This window comes from Manacus vitellinus, unplaced genomic scaffold, assembly GCF_001715985.3.
Source record: "Manacus vitellinus isolate BGI_N305 unplaced genomic scaffold, ASM171598v3 scaffold_5_pilon, whole genome shotgun sequence".
In the NCBI taxonomy this organism is placed as follows: Eukaryota; Metazoa; Chordata; class Aves; order Passeriformes; family Pipridae; genus Manacus; species Manacus vitellinus.
Genome location: NW_021940682.1, coordinates 17,005,209 through 17,023,574, shown reverse-complemented (window position 1 = coordinate 17,023,574; position 18,366 = coordinate 17,005,209). Strand labels below are relative to the sequence as shown.

The following is an 18,366-nucleotide window of genomic DNA, read 5'->3' as shown; positions in this document are numbered from 1 at the left end:
GCTCTTGTTCCTCCAAAACACAGTGCCATTTACCTCACTAACCTTGGGACTGCCTTCCTCCAGTATTTCTCCCTCATCAGTTTGCATGGGAACAGGATCTGTGCAAAGCTCTGCAGAAATGCAAAATACTGCCTAAAAGGTAAAAAAGAAAAATATATTTTAAAAACAGTGATTTTTCTGCCTTTAACAGTGAGATTGCAGCACACATAAAGAGCATTCTAGGCTATGACCTTTAATGTTGCCATTCTGCACATATTCACTGAAATTATATGTTTTACACAAAGAAGTAAGACAACCGTTATTCAGGATAGGACATAACTACTTAATTAAAAGAAAAAACCCCAAAACAGTAAACAGGAATATACTTTAATTTTTAAGTGTCATTGCTGAGTATTTAACATAGTCACTGTTTTTACTCATTCAGGCTACAGTCTTACTAAGGAAAGATCACACAGACTAGAGCTGAGCAATCCTAGCACTCAGTAGGAGATAGCTTTTGTGCAAATAGAAGCTTCGCATATTCAGTTTACAGACAATCTAAAGGTTATTAGTTTGAAAAACTGTTAGACTTCCAGTGATGCCACAGTACTTCTGAAGTCTTACTTTAGGGAATTTTTCCCTGACTTCATTTTAAAAATAAATACATTCTAGAATCTACATGGTTCAGGGAACTGATAAAGTCGTTCACCTTCAGGTCAACATTTCCAATCTAACCCAGGTCAACAGCTCCCAGGTGTTTCCAATATTCAACACCACCTGGTAACTTATTTTTAAATTTGTTTGACAGTATCAATGCAGTTCCAACTGAACAAAATCTACACACCCAAAGTCTGTTCTTTGAATTACAAAGTTACTTATGGAAGAATGCAATATAGTTAGAGAGATTTGGGTTACTAAGATTAGAATGTCTTTACTCCAGAGGATAAGCCATCTTTCAGAAGTAATGGATCAAATTAGTCAACTTAGGAGATCAAATGCACCAGCATAAATTCAGCTGGAATCTCTCACTCACAAAATGCAAATGTAAGCCATGAGCAGATCTGTAACATCTCCAGGTATGTTGAACATAAGGGCTCACACTGAGCTGTTGGCCTTTAACAGCTGTCCCTCTCAAGATGGTGTAACTCTTCAACTGCACCAGCATTTAAAATCCATTTCAAGTCTCTCCATTTCTGCACCTCAGCTCCAGAGCTGCTGTCTGGCACCTTCACAGCAGCAATTCTAAGCCTGGAAACCGACGGCTTTGGGAATGCAAACAGCAAGGAAGTCAAAAAGACAAAGCTTGGTGCATCATCTAGATGCATCTCCCTCATTTCAGCGTTAAAGCCTGTTCATAGGGTAAGGCTGTCTGCACTGCCAACCTCTTCTGTATGTTGCACACAGCTGGACAACATCTGTCACGGCCGTTCAGTTGACTCAAGGAGCAAAGAACACATTCTACAAATATAAAGGGCCTGAAACACAAAATGTTACATATAACTCATTAAATCTTATAAACAACTAACTGTTATGTTCAGTAATATTGTACATTCTCATGCAAAGCATGGGAGCTGTAAAGACTTAGTGTAGTAATTTCTGGGAAAGGAGGAAAAGGGAATGAGGACAAAAACTCTCACCCAAATCCTCACTAAATATTCTGCCTGCAGCATATAATCAAAAATCAGAGGTATCAAGTGCTAAACATGATCTCTACACCAAGATCCTCTTGCCTCTAACAAATCTTTCTGTTCTGTACCCGCAGTGAGGGAGGCTGGGCCAGGCAGTCTCTGTCCATGGTACTTCTTCACCACAACAGGTTTCTGAAACCCCACTCCAGAACTTCTGGAGCTGGGAGTTTTGGAGCATGATTTTGCAGTATCAGAGTCAAGTAATTGGGAAGTTCCACAGAATGTAAGACAGATAGTTTGATGCCTAATGGCCAAAACAGCTTTGGCCAGAAGGATTGCTGTGGCACTGAACCAGCCCCAAAATCAGAGATACGAGCAAGACTGAGTTTGACCTATAGAAACATTAAAAAAAGCTTATAAATAAAACAAGACCACTCAGGTCTGGCCAAGAGCACTACAAGGAGAAGTGAGTTTTCATTCAGAGTGCTGGAAGAACTCAAACACGGCAGTTTTTCAGAGATTCGTGTTTATCTTCTGAGATATCTCTCACTACCAGAGGAACTGTCAGTATTTGATACGAGTTTTTATATACTACTCCTGGGAAAAGACAAAAAACTACATCTTCAAGGAGGAAAAAATAAAAGGCAGTAGAACTAGGAAATTAAAAAAAAAAAACAACAACAAAAAAAACCCCAACAACAAAATTAAGCAAGCTCTTCCACTGAGGTCAGATTAAATAGACTGGAATTATCCACAGCTCAGAGATAAGGAAATAGAAAAATAAAAATTATAAAAAAGGAAATGCAAAAGAGAAGAAAAAGAGTTTTCACTCTTTACTTGTCCCACAATTAATATTTTATCAGCTTTAATGTTTAAAATACATACCATATTATTTCATACAATGCTCAGAGTGAACTCACACAGGATGGCAAGAAGGTAGAAGCTTTAACAGGCTTAGTAATTTACCAGAAAACTTGACATGGGGAAAAAAAAGTCCATGAAAAAAATCTTGTAGCTGGTGCAGGAAAACCCTAAGCCACAGACTACAAGAGGTGTTGCAAGAGGAAGGTTTGCTGAACACTATCATTTTATTGGGTTTGGGGTTTTGGTTTGTTTTATTATTGCATTTGCTTCTGGGTTCTTTCAGGGGACAAAACATCAGGCAATAAACTATGAGCCCAATTCAACACTATAATTTTTATGTTCTTTTTGCATATATGAATCACAAATTCCCTCAGCCACTGGCACAAGAGTGCTGCATCGCAAGTTTATTTATTGCCAAAAGCAAACATTTTGAGATTCCTGAATCAATGGGAAACTTATCTCCATAGCAGACTTTTATAGTAGTCATTTATAACCCAGGGTGATTTCTCAGCCAACAGAGCAACTGCTTACTGACAGCATGTGAAGAAATAACATCATTATTCCAGTTGTTGACACCACCTCTTCAGTTCACTAGCATCTGACCAGAGGGCTGAAGGTCATACACAGGGTAATTTATTTTATACATGGAGGACAGTAAATAACAACTAGTGTCCTATAGAATTGGGAAAATGTCAAAAGCGTAAAGGCATTTATTCCCTCATTTTCAATGCTTATGTGTTATGCCAGGTTCCCAGGTGATAAAGTTTACAGATGCCCATTTAGATTTTCAGATTCAACACTTATCGACAAAGTCACTACTGGAAAAGGTCAAAAATAAGATGATTCTCTTCTTCCACTTTTGCTTATAGCCATCAAAACTACTTCAGATGTTACTGAAAACCCCCAATCTTTTTATTCACTTGATATCTTTCAGAAAAATTAACCAACTTCAACTTGAGTGAGAACGCCCAGGAAGGTGTGACCAACAGCAATGCACAGGTATGTCCACATACAATGTAGCAAATGCATGTCTAAACTTAGGAACAACTTTTATTTAAATCTTTAAACTATAATACACTAATAAGAATCTACTCTCAAAAGTTAAAAGATACCTTAATATGAACTAGTTGGATTTCTTATGAACTTTAATGCCTACTACACTACTGTCCTGTCATAACAATACGATTTTGGGACAATCCAGTTTAATATTTAGTCCTATTTATGTTCTGTCTCTTTCTGCAGTAAGGATGTACACATTTTGTTCGGTGGTACAAGCCACAAACTCAGTGCAGGCTGAACAGTACAGACCACCTATCTCTTCACTACTGCATTCTAACACACTGTGTCAAGTAAATCCTGAGCCAAATTTCCATACACTTATAAATCCTTACCATTGAAATCAATACCAGTGAACAAGGTACTTCCTCCAGGCCTAATTTTCCCCACACATAGAAAGGTCCGTCATTGAAAAACACAAGGTCCTCATTAGCAAGAGAGAGCTGGAATTCACATTGCTTCAAATTTGTTTTCATCAAACAGGCATTGCTGGGACTAAGCACCTTATCTAATACAAGGGCCTCACATGCAACAACACTTTCTTTTACAGATCGCCAGCAGCAACGAAATATGGAGAAAAACAGTTCCTCATTTGATAAAGAAGAAAAACCTGTTTCAAGCTTCTTAAGAGTCCAGCTGCAAGAGAAGCACTTATTAATGTGAAATCAATTGTTATTCCTGTGAATTCTCAAGTCTAAGTTGGATATAGTCCACTGAAAAGCCCTGATGGTCAGTAAGGCTGCACAAACTATCACCATTACAGACACGAAGCAGAAATGGAAGGTAGGTCCCAAACAAGAGCACAAAGCAAAACAGGCACAAACAGGCACACAAGTGCTCTTCCAAGGTGATGATCTTGTATACACGGCAAACTTTAAAAAAGAGCAGTTAGAACAAGGCAGTACTTTATTCAACTGCTCCTTAAATGAGACAGTGCTTATTTGACAGAACTGTATCAATACATGATTGCTATCACCAGTCTCTGGGTACACAGACAACAAAGTGTTCATTTTTAACAGATGATCAAGCCATATATTTAATTGCTAAGCTTTATATTACATTGAGTCTGTTGAGAATGTACAAATGCAACATTAACATGGAGAAGAACCGAATTTTTTTTTCATCTCAACTTTAAATGCAAGTTGAAAGCAAGAGCATCTAGAAGAAAAAAGAACTTGAATGTTAACTTCATTACTTACAGGAAATAATCACCAATTCCAGTGACTTTAAAAATCTCACTGTAAATTAAGTAGTTTTCGAAGATTATACATCATACACATCAGCTTCAGCTGAAAAAAATCAAATCACACCACACAGTGAAATAAAAAACTTCACACCCAAAGCCACAGGAAATAACACACTAGAAAGTCTATGAAAACAGCAATATACCCTATAGTTGGTTAAGAACTAGTACAGGCAACTGTTCTCACCTCCAACTTTCAAGACCGCAATACTGAACTTTGGTTGATTTTTACCTTTGACAGTTTCCAAGGGCTGCCAAAGCCCACAAGGATCCGTCCTGGCTACATTCAGTGCAAAAACGAAAACCTAAAAGGAGATAAAAAAAATTTAAGACATCAACCAACTGTGGGCATTAGTAGATAAAAAACATAAAAACAGAAGTTAACTGTCTCCAAAGCTCAGCAAATCTTACTACCAAAGGATTTAGAAAAAGCCATATTCATGTCAGTAAAATCAAGTAGGATAAACAAAAATTTGAAGGTCAAAAGAAGCAATACAGTCCCCTCTCCCTCCTGTAATTTATGCAGTACTGGGGAGATTCGGGAAAGAGCTACAGTTAGATTATGGGTTCCTATTCCTAATGGAAAAAAGCCATGTGCCAGTATCTATATAACTTTTAATAAATATAAGACAAGAACAGACCGATCATTCTTCTCCTGTTACTTCAACAAATTTGGGCCTAACAACACAATAACGATGTTAATTAGCAAAGAGGCACAAGAGAGTAGAATCCAGTGAGAATAATTTGGATTGAAGACAGGACACTACCTGTAGCTGAGCAGGACTACTATGGTGTTACAGCAAGGAGAATCTCAGTGTCTGCCACAGCAGAACAAAATTTAAATATCATGCATGCACCTCCCCCTAATTCAAATCCTCAGAGTAAAGATCTACTGTCAGCAGCGAGGGCTTTACAAAAATGCATCAACCTGCTTCTTGCCTGGACTGAATAGGAAAAATTTTAGCCAGGAAAGCAGATACACTTCTGTTAGGTAGCCAGAGGGGAGGAAAAGGAAAAACAAACAAGAAATAACCCATCCACCAACAATTTATGCACCATTCCTCTGACAGAACAAAGTGGGGGACCACTCCCCCTTCCTCCAAGTACTGTGACAGTTCCCAAACAAGTATTAATCAACTAACTACAACACTTATTTTTGAGTTCAGGCACTCAGGTAGACAGAGATCTGACTTGGTCTCTGTTACCTTGCAATAGCAGAAACAATTCATTGTACCTACATATATATAGTCCTGCTCTGACAGGCTAGAACTGTATGAACAGACAGTGTAACACTCCAAATATTCTGTATGTATTTCTGGTTCCAATATAATCAAGTGCAGCAATTTTCTTAGCCAGGTTATGAAATCCATGAAGCAGCAGAATATCCTGTACAGAAGCAGGACTCCTAAACCAGCTTTTTTTCCCCATCAAGTATTTTTTACAGTGCTGCACATTATTTCACACTTGCTCACCAAATTCTTTACCTACAGCAAACACCACCTTTCTGGTCACCTCACATACACTGCCTCTGCAGGAAGATCAAGATATCTCAGGGGCACAGAACTGAAAGACACAAGTTGCCATCAGGAAAATATTTTCTTAAAATTCTCCCCTCAACCTCCCATCCAAATCTGGAAAAACAGTAAACACTGGTAGCATGTGTGACAGAATCTCCTACTGAGATACAACAGAACAGTAGGAGGCTCTAAAAACATAATTTCTATTCACAACTGGGAAAAAACATGGGGTAAAACTGGTTTCTTGTATAAGAACTGAGAGAACACACACAAGTGCATTCAAGGAAAGTGATTACGTAATCCTACAATAATTCCTGAATACTGAATATTGTGTGTAAAAATGAATCTCATTACCTACCAAAAGTCGGGTATTTAATCCTATTCTGAAATAATAACATAGCAGCAGCACTGCACTCGCTAACACTCCAGCCCATTTCAAATCATTCATAGTCTGTCTTAACCACAGCTATCATTAAATACTTCAATTTTGGTTTTGCAAAACACAACCAATTTCCAGGAATGAAAAGAGGTCCAGAACTACTGGCTTACCACTATACATCCAAGTTAACATCACTAAACCCCAAACTATTCCATTAGTTGCCATTATTCAGGCACCATAAGAAAAGGGTCTGTTGTGAAGGTAATGAACAGGTGGCATTTTTCTAAATTCACTGCATCATCTTCTTGGCTAATACTCACGTTTAATGTATAGCAATGACAAACTGTTCCTGTCTTTGGACTAGCTGCCATAAACTGAGTATTTTTCTCCTGATCTTCTAGCATTAACTAAGAGCTTTCTGGGAATGATTTCCATTCAAACAAGTTTTGATTAGAAACAGTACATTAGGTGATAAAAGGAAGTTTTTGCTCCCACTGTGATTTAACTGTCCCTTTATTAAGTGGGTAGATGCTTTACAGAAGCAAACTTTAAAATGAAACTTATTTCTGACTTATCTGTGGGATGATTCTGATAAGGCAACCAAGAGCACACTCTGCTCAAAAGGCCTCAGGCTGTCTAAAAACAAACCAGCTGCTGACAGAACTACACAAAAACATCACGTATCCAATTAGGATATTGGGAAATTGGCCTAAAGTCACTCACAAATTCAAAAAAATACAGAAATATTTCATGTTTTTCCATGTACAGCACACTGTCAGTGTAACTGCCATGATTTATTATAAAAACTATTCAAGACAACCCAGGTCTCACTATGGTAGTTCTTTTCTGCTTTACTTCACTTTTCAAGACTTTTGAAGAGGGAAACATAACTCGTAATCAATTAGAAATAATTTGGTAGAAGGAGACTGGTGTTTCAGAGAGGATTTACAACCTCTTTATTTCACATGGTTTAGAACAATCTCTTTGCATTACTTAGGTGGAAGAAAATCCAAGAAGGATTAGTACTTCAAGGAAAAATGAACTAAAGATATCACTCTAAACAAAGCAGCTGGGAGGAATGGGAAAATGCAGAAATCTTCAATCTCTTACTAAAAGAAAAAAAAAAAAAGGCAGAGAATGGCATTGAGGAATGGCAGTCACATACTCCACCAAACGACTGTGGTGTTCTACAGCAAACCATGACATGGGAAAAAGCGTCCATTATGTTTTAATTCAGTGTTAGCTGCACAGATTCATATTTTGTTCAGTATTCATTCTCTGCGGTGATGTTTTTGGTAATACATGCGAAATGGTTCAGTGTTAATGTAGATGTAACACAGCCAGTTTTAGCAAGATAAATAACTGTAACTTGGAATACATATCATATACATTAGTCTGTACTGCTCTTCTAAGGCAACATGAGAATAGAAGGACTATACTGAAATTAAAGACAAAACACAAGTCCCACTTCACAGGACCAAAGTCTTTTTACATCAACAGCTCAAATATAAATTAGAAAACCACTTCTATAAAATAGAACTCTCCTGAAGATGTCAGGGTTTTTCTTCTAAATGGACAATTAGACAACATCATCTGCTCAAGAAAATACAATCATTAGTGAGTTTGGGGGTTTTTATCATTAAAAGATGTCTCCATTTTTGACTCAGTGTTAAGGAGGAGATGAGAAACATGCAAAAGGATGCTTCTCAAATGGTCCAAAAAATCAGACTTTTTATTTAGAAAATCCAGTTTCTAGCCTTTGAGTCCAAAGACAGTTTTGAAACATACACTGGAGACAGAATATTGCATTGCCACCTTCCCAATGTTCCAAAACATTTACATAAACAACATTTAAGGTGCTAAATGTTCCTCTTCCCACTAAAGGAAAAGAAAATTGAAAAGTCTATTTTTAAAAATGTTTTGTTTACACCTTTTGCCACTTTCTACTGCACAGAGCAGCACAAAAATCCACTTCTCTCCTGCTCATACTACAGGAACCGTTAAAGTTTACAGTGAAAATAAAAGGTATTTGTCTCTGCTTTGCAGCAGCAGCCTATTGTACACTACACAGACTAAACATTACTTCTCGACTGTGATCAAGGTTATATCCCAACTTTAATCAGCCCAAGGCTGCCAACTGGTTAAGTTTTCCAAAGTCCTTTATGCTTTGTCCCACTCTGTCTTTTCATTGTGACTGAAGCATATATACACACACACTTTGCGTACATATACACATAATGTGTGTACATACAACATTTATATGTAACAAAACGCCCTCAAAATTATTTCTGGGTTGGCTTTTTTTATCTTCAAGGTCTTCAACACTCTAGCACAACGCTTATAGAAACTATCAAACAGAGGCTGTTGGGAGTACCTTACATCTTAACTGACTGGCAGTGTCTTCTTGACAGTCAGCACCACAGCAAGAGTTATGGTGATCAGGAGTGGAGCACTAAGGAATTAAAACATAGTGCGTTGAGAATTGGCTGGTTTTGTCACTCCATATCAAATTCTACCCAGCCAAGAGATTTTTTTCGACAAAGCTGGAAACATACTATCACTATAGAAACCCCCGCTCTTTGCAATTGTTTATCTTCGATTCTATCAGGTCTTGCAATACATCGGTTTTCAGGCACAAAAAAGGGCTACTTCACACTGCTAGTGCTGCTTCTACTTGATAATGGTAACGATGCTTGGAATCGCAGTGGTACTAAAGGAGGCATTACCATAAGTATTACGACTATCACGTTATTTGATGGTGCCCCAGTGGCAAAAAATGGGAGGCAATCAACATACTCAAAATGCCAGCAATCCATGTATACCAGCATTCCTAATGATTCAGCACTGCTGCAGCAACATCAGTGCAATGGCAGCAAGCCTTTATTTCAGGACATATGCAAAATGACAGAAAGTCTTCAGAATACAGAAACCCAGAGTTTTCTAGAGGACAGATGAAGAGAAGGAGAGTGGATGTTATACTAGACCAGAGAGTTGAAGCATTTTTCTCCATCTTAAGCAAAATGTTGTGATGAGAGAGAAGCCTACTTCTCAACAGCTCAACTTTAAACCTGAAAGCTATAAATAACTCCTGTACTGCTGATAATCCCAACAGAATCATCCCATCAGATTATTCATACCACGAAAGTCAACTCAGGATCGAAGGTTTCCTTTTGAACCACAAGTAACAGTCATCAAGTCCTACACAGCAGTGCGTTTATCAAAACCAGCAGTAGTAACTAAATTAAAACTGATAAGGTAGTAAGCAGACACGTGCACAGGAAAGGGGGAAGGGTGGCTTCCTCAATGACAGCAGCAATTACGAGAGTTAAAGACAGCACTACAAAACCCATTCACAGGTAAGACAGGATTGGAAGATACTGGGCCTTTCAAACTCTCCAGTTCTTACAATATTCCTGTATTTAATGAGAAGAGTATCAAAGTATCCTCTGTTAAACCATGCTTTTGCTTTGTTTGCTTTTACAGTAAGAGCTGTATTGATAAGGAATTCACACCAGTGAGGCAATACTGGTGCTAAGTCCTCCAGCAGTCATAAAGGCAGACAGGCATTCCCTGCTGCCCAGAGAGCTCTGGATCCCGGCACTGAACCCTGTAAGGCAGCTTCGGGTAGAGGATTATAGCCAGACTGAGCCAGGACAGAGCCAGGAGGGAGGCCAAGGAGGTGTGATGGAGAAGGAAGCTTAAATCGCAATTTGCCTTTTCTTTTTTTGTTGTTTTTTAACTTCAGTCTCCTGTAAGTTTACACCCTGAAATTTCCCAAATTCATGTTCCATACTTATCACATTTTTAACAATTAATAACAGAGGGAGTTGTTTTATACAAAGATTTTGACTTCCCGCTAACATGATTATACATGCAGAGAAGTCCAAGATCTTAGCACTATTATTCTCAAAGAAAACAAATGCTGAGTTGTTAAGCAAATAATTCTAAACTATAATTGCAAACACCAACTTTCAACATAACCAGCTGCCAAGTAGAGCTTCATCAATATTTATGGCTTAGCATCGGTCTGAATTGTACTTTTCAGCTATTTCTGCACCTAAAAAAGGATCAGGAAGCAAATTTTCAAAAATCTGGTTTATATTCAGCACTGTTTTTCAATCTTCTTCAATGAAATGAAGCAACATGCTCATTTTTATGGCTATTTTCTGTTAAATTTAAAACCACAATGAAAGTTATTACCAACACAATCTTCGACACCACAATCTTTGATAAACCACTGAATTTGGAACTACTTGCAAGAAGAGTTTAACACCTGCTCAAGTATGTGTGAGGTCAGGGCCCTAAATTTTCAGTCTTTTGGGGTTTGGCACAAAAGAGTTCTTCAACTTTCTCATCTAATTTCCTCTGGAAGTGGAGGAGTTCCCTCTTTCCTTTAAAAGAAAAGTAACCAATCTTTATTATTTCCACCAGAAATACATATACAAGTCTGCCTTTGGGCTACCTACTTGAAATCTGCTACAACTCATTTTCACAGTCAAGCTCTCCCACCATATTTAAAAACCTAACTCTTGAAATTTACTCCTAGGTTTGAATGTTCATCCTTTATTAAATCTGAAAATGCAGTAATAAAAATTACTAGTTATTTTTTGTTAAAACTTCGTTAAACTAAAGTTACTTTTAGTTTATTTACTCACCCAGCTGAAGCAGGGGCAGGTTAAGCTGATACAGGCCATCCATACATAAGGCAGCACCAGTTTATCTAGTTACCTAAACTGGTGAAAGCAACATTATCCAGCATTGGTTAAGTACAGGGTCAGAGCTGGAGACAGAACAGACCAATTATGTCACTGTATTCTTGCCCTGAGGCCTCACTATCTAACACTGTCAGGAGTGTTTTCCACTGCTTATTAGCCAATGTTAAAAGTATTTGATACAATGGGATTTCTACATTTCTTCTCCCCCTCACACACTTCTCCACAAAGCTAATTTACTTTTCAATCAACAGGAAGTCTTTCTCAATTTGAATCCATGAATCACCAAGGTCAGGGAAAAGAAAGTTGGACTTTGAATACGAAAGAACCAGAGGAGTTAACTTCCAACGAATTAGAATATTATCAGCCAGTTTTGGTTGCTTCTCTGAGTACTCCGAAAATTAAAATGGCCAAGTAAAAAGAAAATTAGAGACAGCTAATTTACTGCAACTATGGAGTTAAAAAAAAGTGTGAAAAAGCCTAGCTGTGCAATAAAAAACATTTTTCCCCTTTCAAGTACCGTTCAGCAAAGTCAGTGCCATTAGAAATGTAGGTAACTTTCCTCTAACCTCTTATAAAATATAACAGAAATATTGAAAACCAACTAAAATAACCTATTCTTCATGCTGTCACCACACCAGCTGCAGAAAGTAGATGAGTGGATCCTGAAGCACCGAAACATTTATCCAAGCAAAAAGCACAGCTATGTTTAGAAAAACTCAATTTTAGCTTTAGTATCCCACTTTACTTCGAAGGCCTAGGAAATACGTGAGGTGAGCCTGTATGAAGTCACCACAAAACAAAAGACACTTATTATGAGGGCAGGGGAATACTAGTATAAAGACAGGATCAATATTAAATGTGAGAAAATATTAAATTGATTAAATTATTATTTTATTAGCTTTTTTTTTGCAATGTCTGAAAAACAGTCTGAAGCTTAATGAACAGTCCCAAACAAGCACTGTGGCTTGATTCTTTCTTATTCTTGTTCTCATCAAAAGAAGACTCGTCAGCTTTTTTAATTTGCAAGAACAGACATCTGGTATAACACAATTCAAATCTGACAAGGCAGAATCTCAGCCATTTGACAAACAGAAAAAGTTAGAAATTTAATTTGAAACAAATTTTTTTAAGAACCCAAATACATACGGAAGGATGTGAATTTAAGTTACAATGGCTGTAACAGTAAAACTTCCTGTGTGGAAACACATTGTGCCAAAGTGCCTTTTTTTAGCTTCTTACTTAGAAGCAGTTAAGTGAAATAAAACAAACAAACAAACAAACAAACAAACAAAAAAACGCAACTACAGCTTTCAGAATAAGCATATTCCCAACAAAGGTAAATTGCTACATTTACAGTAATATAAGAATGTTACAATAACACCAACATATCTGAGAAAAATCTCAATGCATAAAAATCCTAAAGAGGATCACAAAGAAATATACTAAAAACCATAAAAGTAGCTGACAATGTTTTAAAGCAACTAGTTCATGCAACATGTATTATGTCCTTCTTTCTTAAAGAGATTTTCAGCTGCTTCAGATCAAGGATGGATCCTAATTCATTTTGGAATATAGTACAGTTCGGTTTCTGTAAGAAGCTGGAGTGAGGGGACACATTCCCTTCCTCTATCTCAGAGACAAAATTTTTAAATCAAAACATTATACTAATGCTTTCTCCAAGTTTCTCATTGTTCCTCATGTTAGTTGCACCCACTAATACTATTAATTTATGGTTTCTTAAGTCACAGTGTCCAAGCAACATATATATATGAAATTCAAATATCATATATACATGATATTTGAAATACTGTGATTTAATCTTCTACAAAGTCTAACTTTTTAAGTCAATGTTTCTACAAATCTAGCTTTTAGATCACAAAGCTATGGTACCGCTGTATAAAAAGTCGATTCTACTGTCGGCTGTAGTAAGAAAATAAAATGTACTCTATGGCATTTCCATCTTCTCTAGAAAGAGTCACCAGATTATTTCTAAGAATGCCCAAATGTCCCAGGAGAGAGTTAAAAGATTCTCAAACGTACAGGAGTAGAGCTGGACAACCTCAACCTGTGTCTCTTCAGCTCATAAGACAAAGTTTATAACTAGAGGATATTGGCATGGGCCTGCTGAGTAATTTGTATCTCTTGGCTGTAAGAAGCAGCAAGACAAGAGGGCCTACTCCCACTGGATTGCCCCAGGGCCAAAATATATTTAGTCCACAGTAGACTGGCAAATCCCTGAAGAGTTCCTTCAATCCCCTAGAAGTGAACCCCTTTCCTACCACTCATATGATACTGTCATAAAATTTATGCAGAGAGGTCACAGGGCCAGAAAAGTCAGCAAGGACTGCCTTGGAGCAGCCCGGGCATTCCTCAGTTCTGATCATGTGGAGACTTAATAGACCAGTCTTAAAACAAGAAGGCTGGTAAACAGCTTTCCAAACACTTTGCTTCTTGATTTTAAGTCATGCTTTTAAATTAACTTGTGAAACCTTCTCACAAAGTCTACTTTTGCCACGTGAAGAACACAGTAGAGAACTTCAAGGTACAACCCAATGTTTGCTGTAAGGAAAAAAGAACCTTGAGTAGGGAAAAAACCCTACAACCTTAGGATACAAAATGATCAGAGGAACAGGAAAAAGCATTTTCAGCTAGCAAAATAGAGGTTAGAATATGAAAATCTTCAAATGTAACAGAAGAAAGTGAACAGTATTCATAAAAACTATGTTCTTTGTAGACTGCTACTAAGTCCAAGGGCATAAATTTCTCTTATTACAGAACAGGCTTCGTTCCAAAAAATTTAATACATTACTGAAAAACTGTTTATCACTAAAGTACTTTTTAAAACTCTGTCAAGAGTCATGATAAAATTATGAAAATTAAATGCAAATAAAAATGTCAATGACTTTTACTTCACCACTCATTTAGATGGATTAGAAGGCTTCTCCTCACACAAGCAACATGATATTATTGTATCACCTTTTGACTAATCCTCTGTCAGGTTATCTAAAATTATCAACTTTGTTTTGCAACTTTGCTTCTTATCCTTTCATCCGCTAATCAGCTTTTCAGCCTCCCATCTTCTGCCTGATAGCATCAAAATATATTGATTACCAGTTTATATTTTACATTTATTCTGACCAATGTACTGGAGCACACAGCATGACTGCTGCCTTATCGTACCTCCCATTTCTCCTAAGAGGCAGTATTTTTCTCCAGACTTAAAAGCTTAACTGGGCAAGAACTGCTTTCAGATCCATTTTACTCTTTTAAATACATATTTTAAAATTTTAAACAATGCAAGTCTCGGACAGAACATCAACTTGCTTCCCACATTTTTTCACAGAGGAACTATTGTGTTTTTTCTAATACACAGACATTAAATCAGGAAATACATGCATGATATCCAATTTCAGAACTACTAAACCTGGCAAGGCCCAGAAATGCAATCTGTACTGACTAGCTGAAACTGGAAAAGGTCATCTCCATAGCTCACTACATAGTAAACACGGAGAACATCCAAGCTCCAACCACAACCCGTACACCAATGAAAACTCAAAAACCTCAGAACATTCCCCTACAACATGATGCAGACCATAATAAGTGCAAAAACACCCTCTCCTTCTTACCACTATAAGAAGGCAAAGGGAAAAAATAAATTTAACGTACTCACTGCCTACTGCTTCTAAAGGAGAAAAAAACACACCAACGCCTCGCGGCAAAGCATGTTTACATCCCAGAAGAAATAAAAAATAATGAGTAGAAGTGCAACACAAAGAAGGGATGAACAGTAGAGAAATGTAAGGAAGTATAAGAGTTCTACTACCTGCTGAAAGGGACAGGGAATAGCAATCAGAGTATTCTGATTACCATTACCCCTTGTCACCTCGCAAGCAGAAATACCAACAGGCTACTACTTGTCTGACAGTGACAGCTGGCTCAAGTACCAAAAAGTGCCCCTATTTTTATTAGCAGACAGTAGCAGAATGTTTAGCTTGGATTCACAAGAAATTAAAACTAATTCTTCAATCTATATTCCACACACTGTTTGCTGAAAGAACAAGAGACCTTAGCATATACATTTTATCTAAAAAATGGAGAAAGACCATAAATGTTGAGCTAAGGAAGACTATCAGCAAGAATATGTATCTTATTCTACCACACCTGGTCAATTAGAAATATATGTTACTAACTGTTTGCTCAACATCTCCGCACTAAGTTCTTGCTATTAGAACTGAAGACTGACATCACCTTGCTATTGTTTCCCTAAGAAAGGGCAACATTTCACAAGCAAAATTATGAAAATGCAAGAAACAGATCATTGAAAGCAATTGCAAGGCAAACACATTTTATAAGCACTGAGGTGACAGAGAACTTTTAACTTTAAAGAAAGCCACTGGTATATATGTACTAGTATCAGGTACTTCCCTCCCTTATTTATGTACTAAACATATTTAATTTATCCTGTGAAGACAAACAGTGCCAGTTCTTCGCAAAAGACACATCTACTGATCCAGAAATTCCACACAGAAAAAGGCTGCGTGGAAAGTAAAACCCAGCGATGAAGAACTGAATCGCTGTAAGCTGAGAGGTACCTTGTAAGTAGAAGTATTGCAGAATTTGTAAATTTTCAGTATAGACAGAGTTTGTGAATCTAATAGCAGCACTAGAGAGCAGTTACTGAGGAAAGCTATTGCCAAGAAGCTGGAAAATGACTGCTAATTGTTATTACTGCACAAAGCAGACAATATCTATGTATAAAAAGACATTCCAAGAAAATATAGACAATAATGTGACTAGAAGAGACTTTGCATCCAAGCATTCTGCAGAAAATAGAGAATAACATAACTGAATCATTAAGCAGACTATTAATAAACCCATTCAAGTCAATAACTAAGCTCCTTAGACTTACTCTATGATCTCCAGTTCATACTGCTTAATTGTAAATCCAATCTTTTCTGCGAGCAGAAATACACCAGCTTTACTCGAGGGGGAAAAAAAAAAAGAAAAAAACCACTCAACCCCCCAAGAGAAGAAACCCCATATGAACATATTTTCAAATTTTTAATTCTATACCAGTCCTTTAATTCTTTCCATCATTCTGGATGCAGCTATTCATCCCATCGTTCTAGATGCAGGTATCTCTGTATGACTTTTATTTTGCATTACTTCTGCAGAAAAAATGAATTTCTCATTTCCTACTTCCTATAGAGGCAGATCTAATGTAAAATACACTACCTCAGAACTATGCAAAATTCCCTCCTGAAGCTGTCTCCTCTTAAGTCACCCTCCAACATCAAGTTTTAATGATCAAATAGGCATTACCAAGCAAAGCCATGACACACGTTTCACCTAGATGTTTTGTTGGACTCATCAGTCACACAAACTCCGGCAGAATACGCTTTTTTTCTTTTAATTCTCAGTTCCAAGATTTTTACTTCCAAACATTTGAACTTATTATTTAAATGAAAGAGTAGATTTCTAGCTAAATTTGCACTATACAGAAACTGCAGTAAAGCATCAATTCAAAAGCCTGTATAATTAAAAAACACTGACTGGTTTACCATTAATTTTTTTTCCAGGGCTTCTATATTACAGGATTAAAATTATGCCCTTTAAGCATCCCAATAACATAACCAAGACCAAGTTCACAAGAGAAGTATGCACATCAGAATTTTACCAATTAGCACTGAAACTTCTGAGTTAATTCTCTACGTATGAATAGTTTTACATAAAATACTGTATTTACAAAACACTGACACGCAATATAGCTAACCAAGAAGAAAGTAAGAAGTTTAATGATCACCTCACCTACCCTCTAAAAAGAAAGATGTGCCTGCGCCTTACTGACCCAGAACTTCTCAGCAGAAAAGCCAATACACACTTAATACCGCTCTGGGCTCCCTTCCCCCATCCCCGGCCTCAACCTTTTGCAGGGACATTTCTTCGCTGCAGAACTGTCCAGTTACACCTGCAACTCAGTTAAACTCAGGTGAAAACTCACCCTTATAAAACCCTCCCCTGAGGTACATCTACATGGCAGACCCTGCAACAACCGTGGTAGAAAAGCTGGACCTTATCTTTAAATTCGGGACCTTGGGTAATGCAGCAGATGAGAGCATACACTCAGCATCCCAACAGCAGATTCCAAGGGATCTGTACCATTAGAGAGAGTCACCACAGGAGAGGAGGGAATTGCTGAGCAACTTCAGTGTGGGTAAACTAACTACAAAGCTACTTGAACTTGCACACATATTTATTAACGCTACAAATCTAAGCTACTACCTCTACCACTCTTGTAGCAGAAACTGCAATCCAATACATATGGATAGCGATATTACTGGAAAATACTACGTAAACGTACCCTTCAAATCCGGAGCTATACCAACCCCAAAGACCTACTCACTATTTTACAGCAAGATTCACAGCTTCTGTAGAGGATGTAAATGCAACACTGAACCCTAACAAGTCATGATTAAAAAACAGTTATGAATTTTAAAAATCCCAAAAAGTTAACTTTACGAAGAGATATCTTAACGAATGTTCTTAAGGTTAGTGAAACGTTAGCATGGAAAACTGAAGTAGCATTTACGGCAGTAAGCACGTCTGCTTTAGTCAGGAAAACACTTTTGTTGATACTCAGCCCTATGCTGTAGTAGATACTCCTACATGCACTCTCATAAAGCAGATCTGAGTCTGCAAGATATCATGCTGCAAGCAGCGATTATATACAGCCAGCGAAGCGTCTCCAGAAACAAACATTCCCTCATTTTGCTACAAACAGCTGGGGAAACTTTTTTTTTTTTCCGCCTGGGACACACCTCTGAGCACGGTCCCTCCTCCCATCCACCCACCGCATACACACATTTTAACCAGCATCACGTTCCACTCATCCAGCGAGCGCGGTTTGCAGCGCTACCAGCGCAACCTCGGCTCTGTCCCCGCGCTACACCACTGTTCGGGTTTTTTTCCCCAGTCACATCAGGGC

The 18,366-nt window shown here is 37.6% G+C and overlaps 1 long non-coding RNA gene across 2 annotated transcripts in view; it reads right to left on the bottom strand.

The window, feature by feature from the left end:
• The window catches only part of LOC108641025, a 40,294-nt gene extending 21,936 nt beyond the window's left edge, over nucleotides 1-18,358 (bottom strand). Inside the window, exons 1-3 of one of the 2 annotated variants that reach the window (XR_001921680.2) lie at nucleotides 18,244-18,358; nucleotides 5,003-5,075; nucleotides 34-132 (exon numbers count right to left, since the gene is read on the bottom strand). This is a non-coding gene — a long non-coding RNA (uncharacterized LOC108641025). The remainder of the gene's footprint in view (nucleotides 1-33; nucleotides 133-5,002; nucleotides 5,076-18,243) is intronic. The other variant, XR_001921678.2, reaches the window with a different exon arrangement.
• Nucleotides 18,359-18,366: the final 8 nt, after the last annotated feature.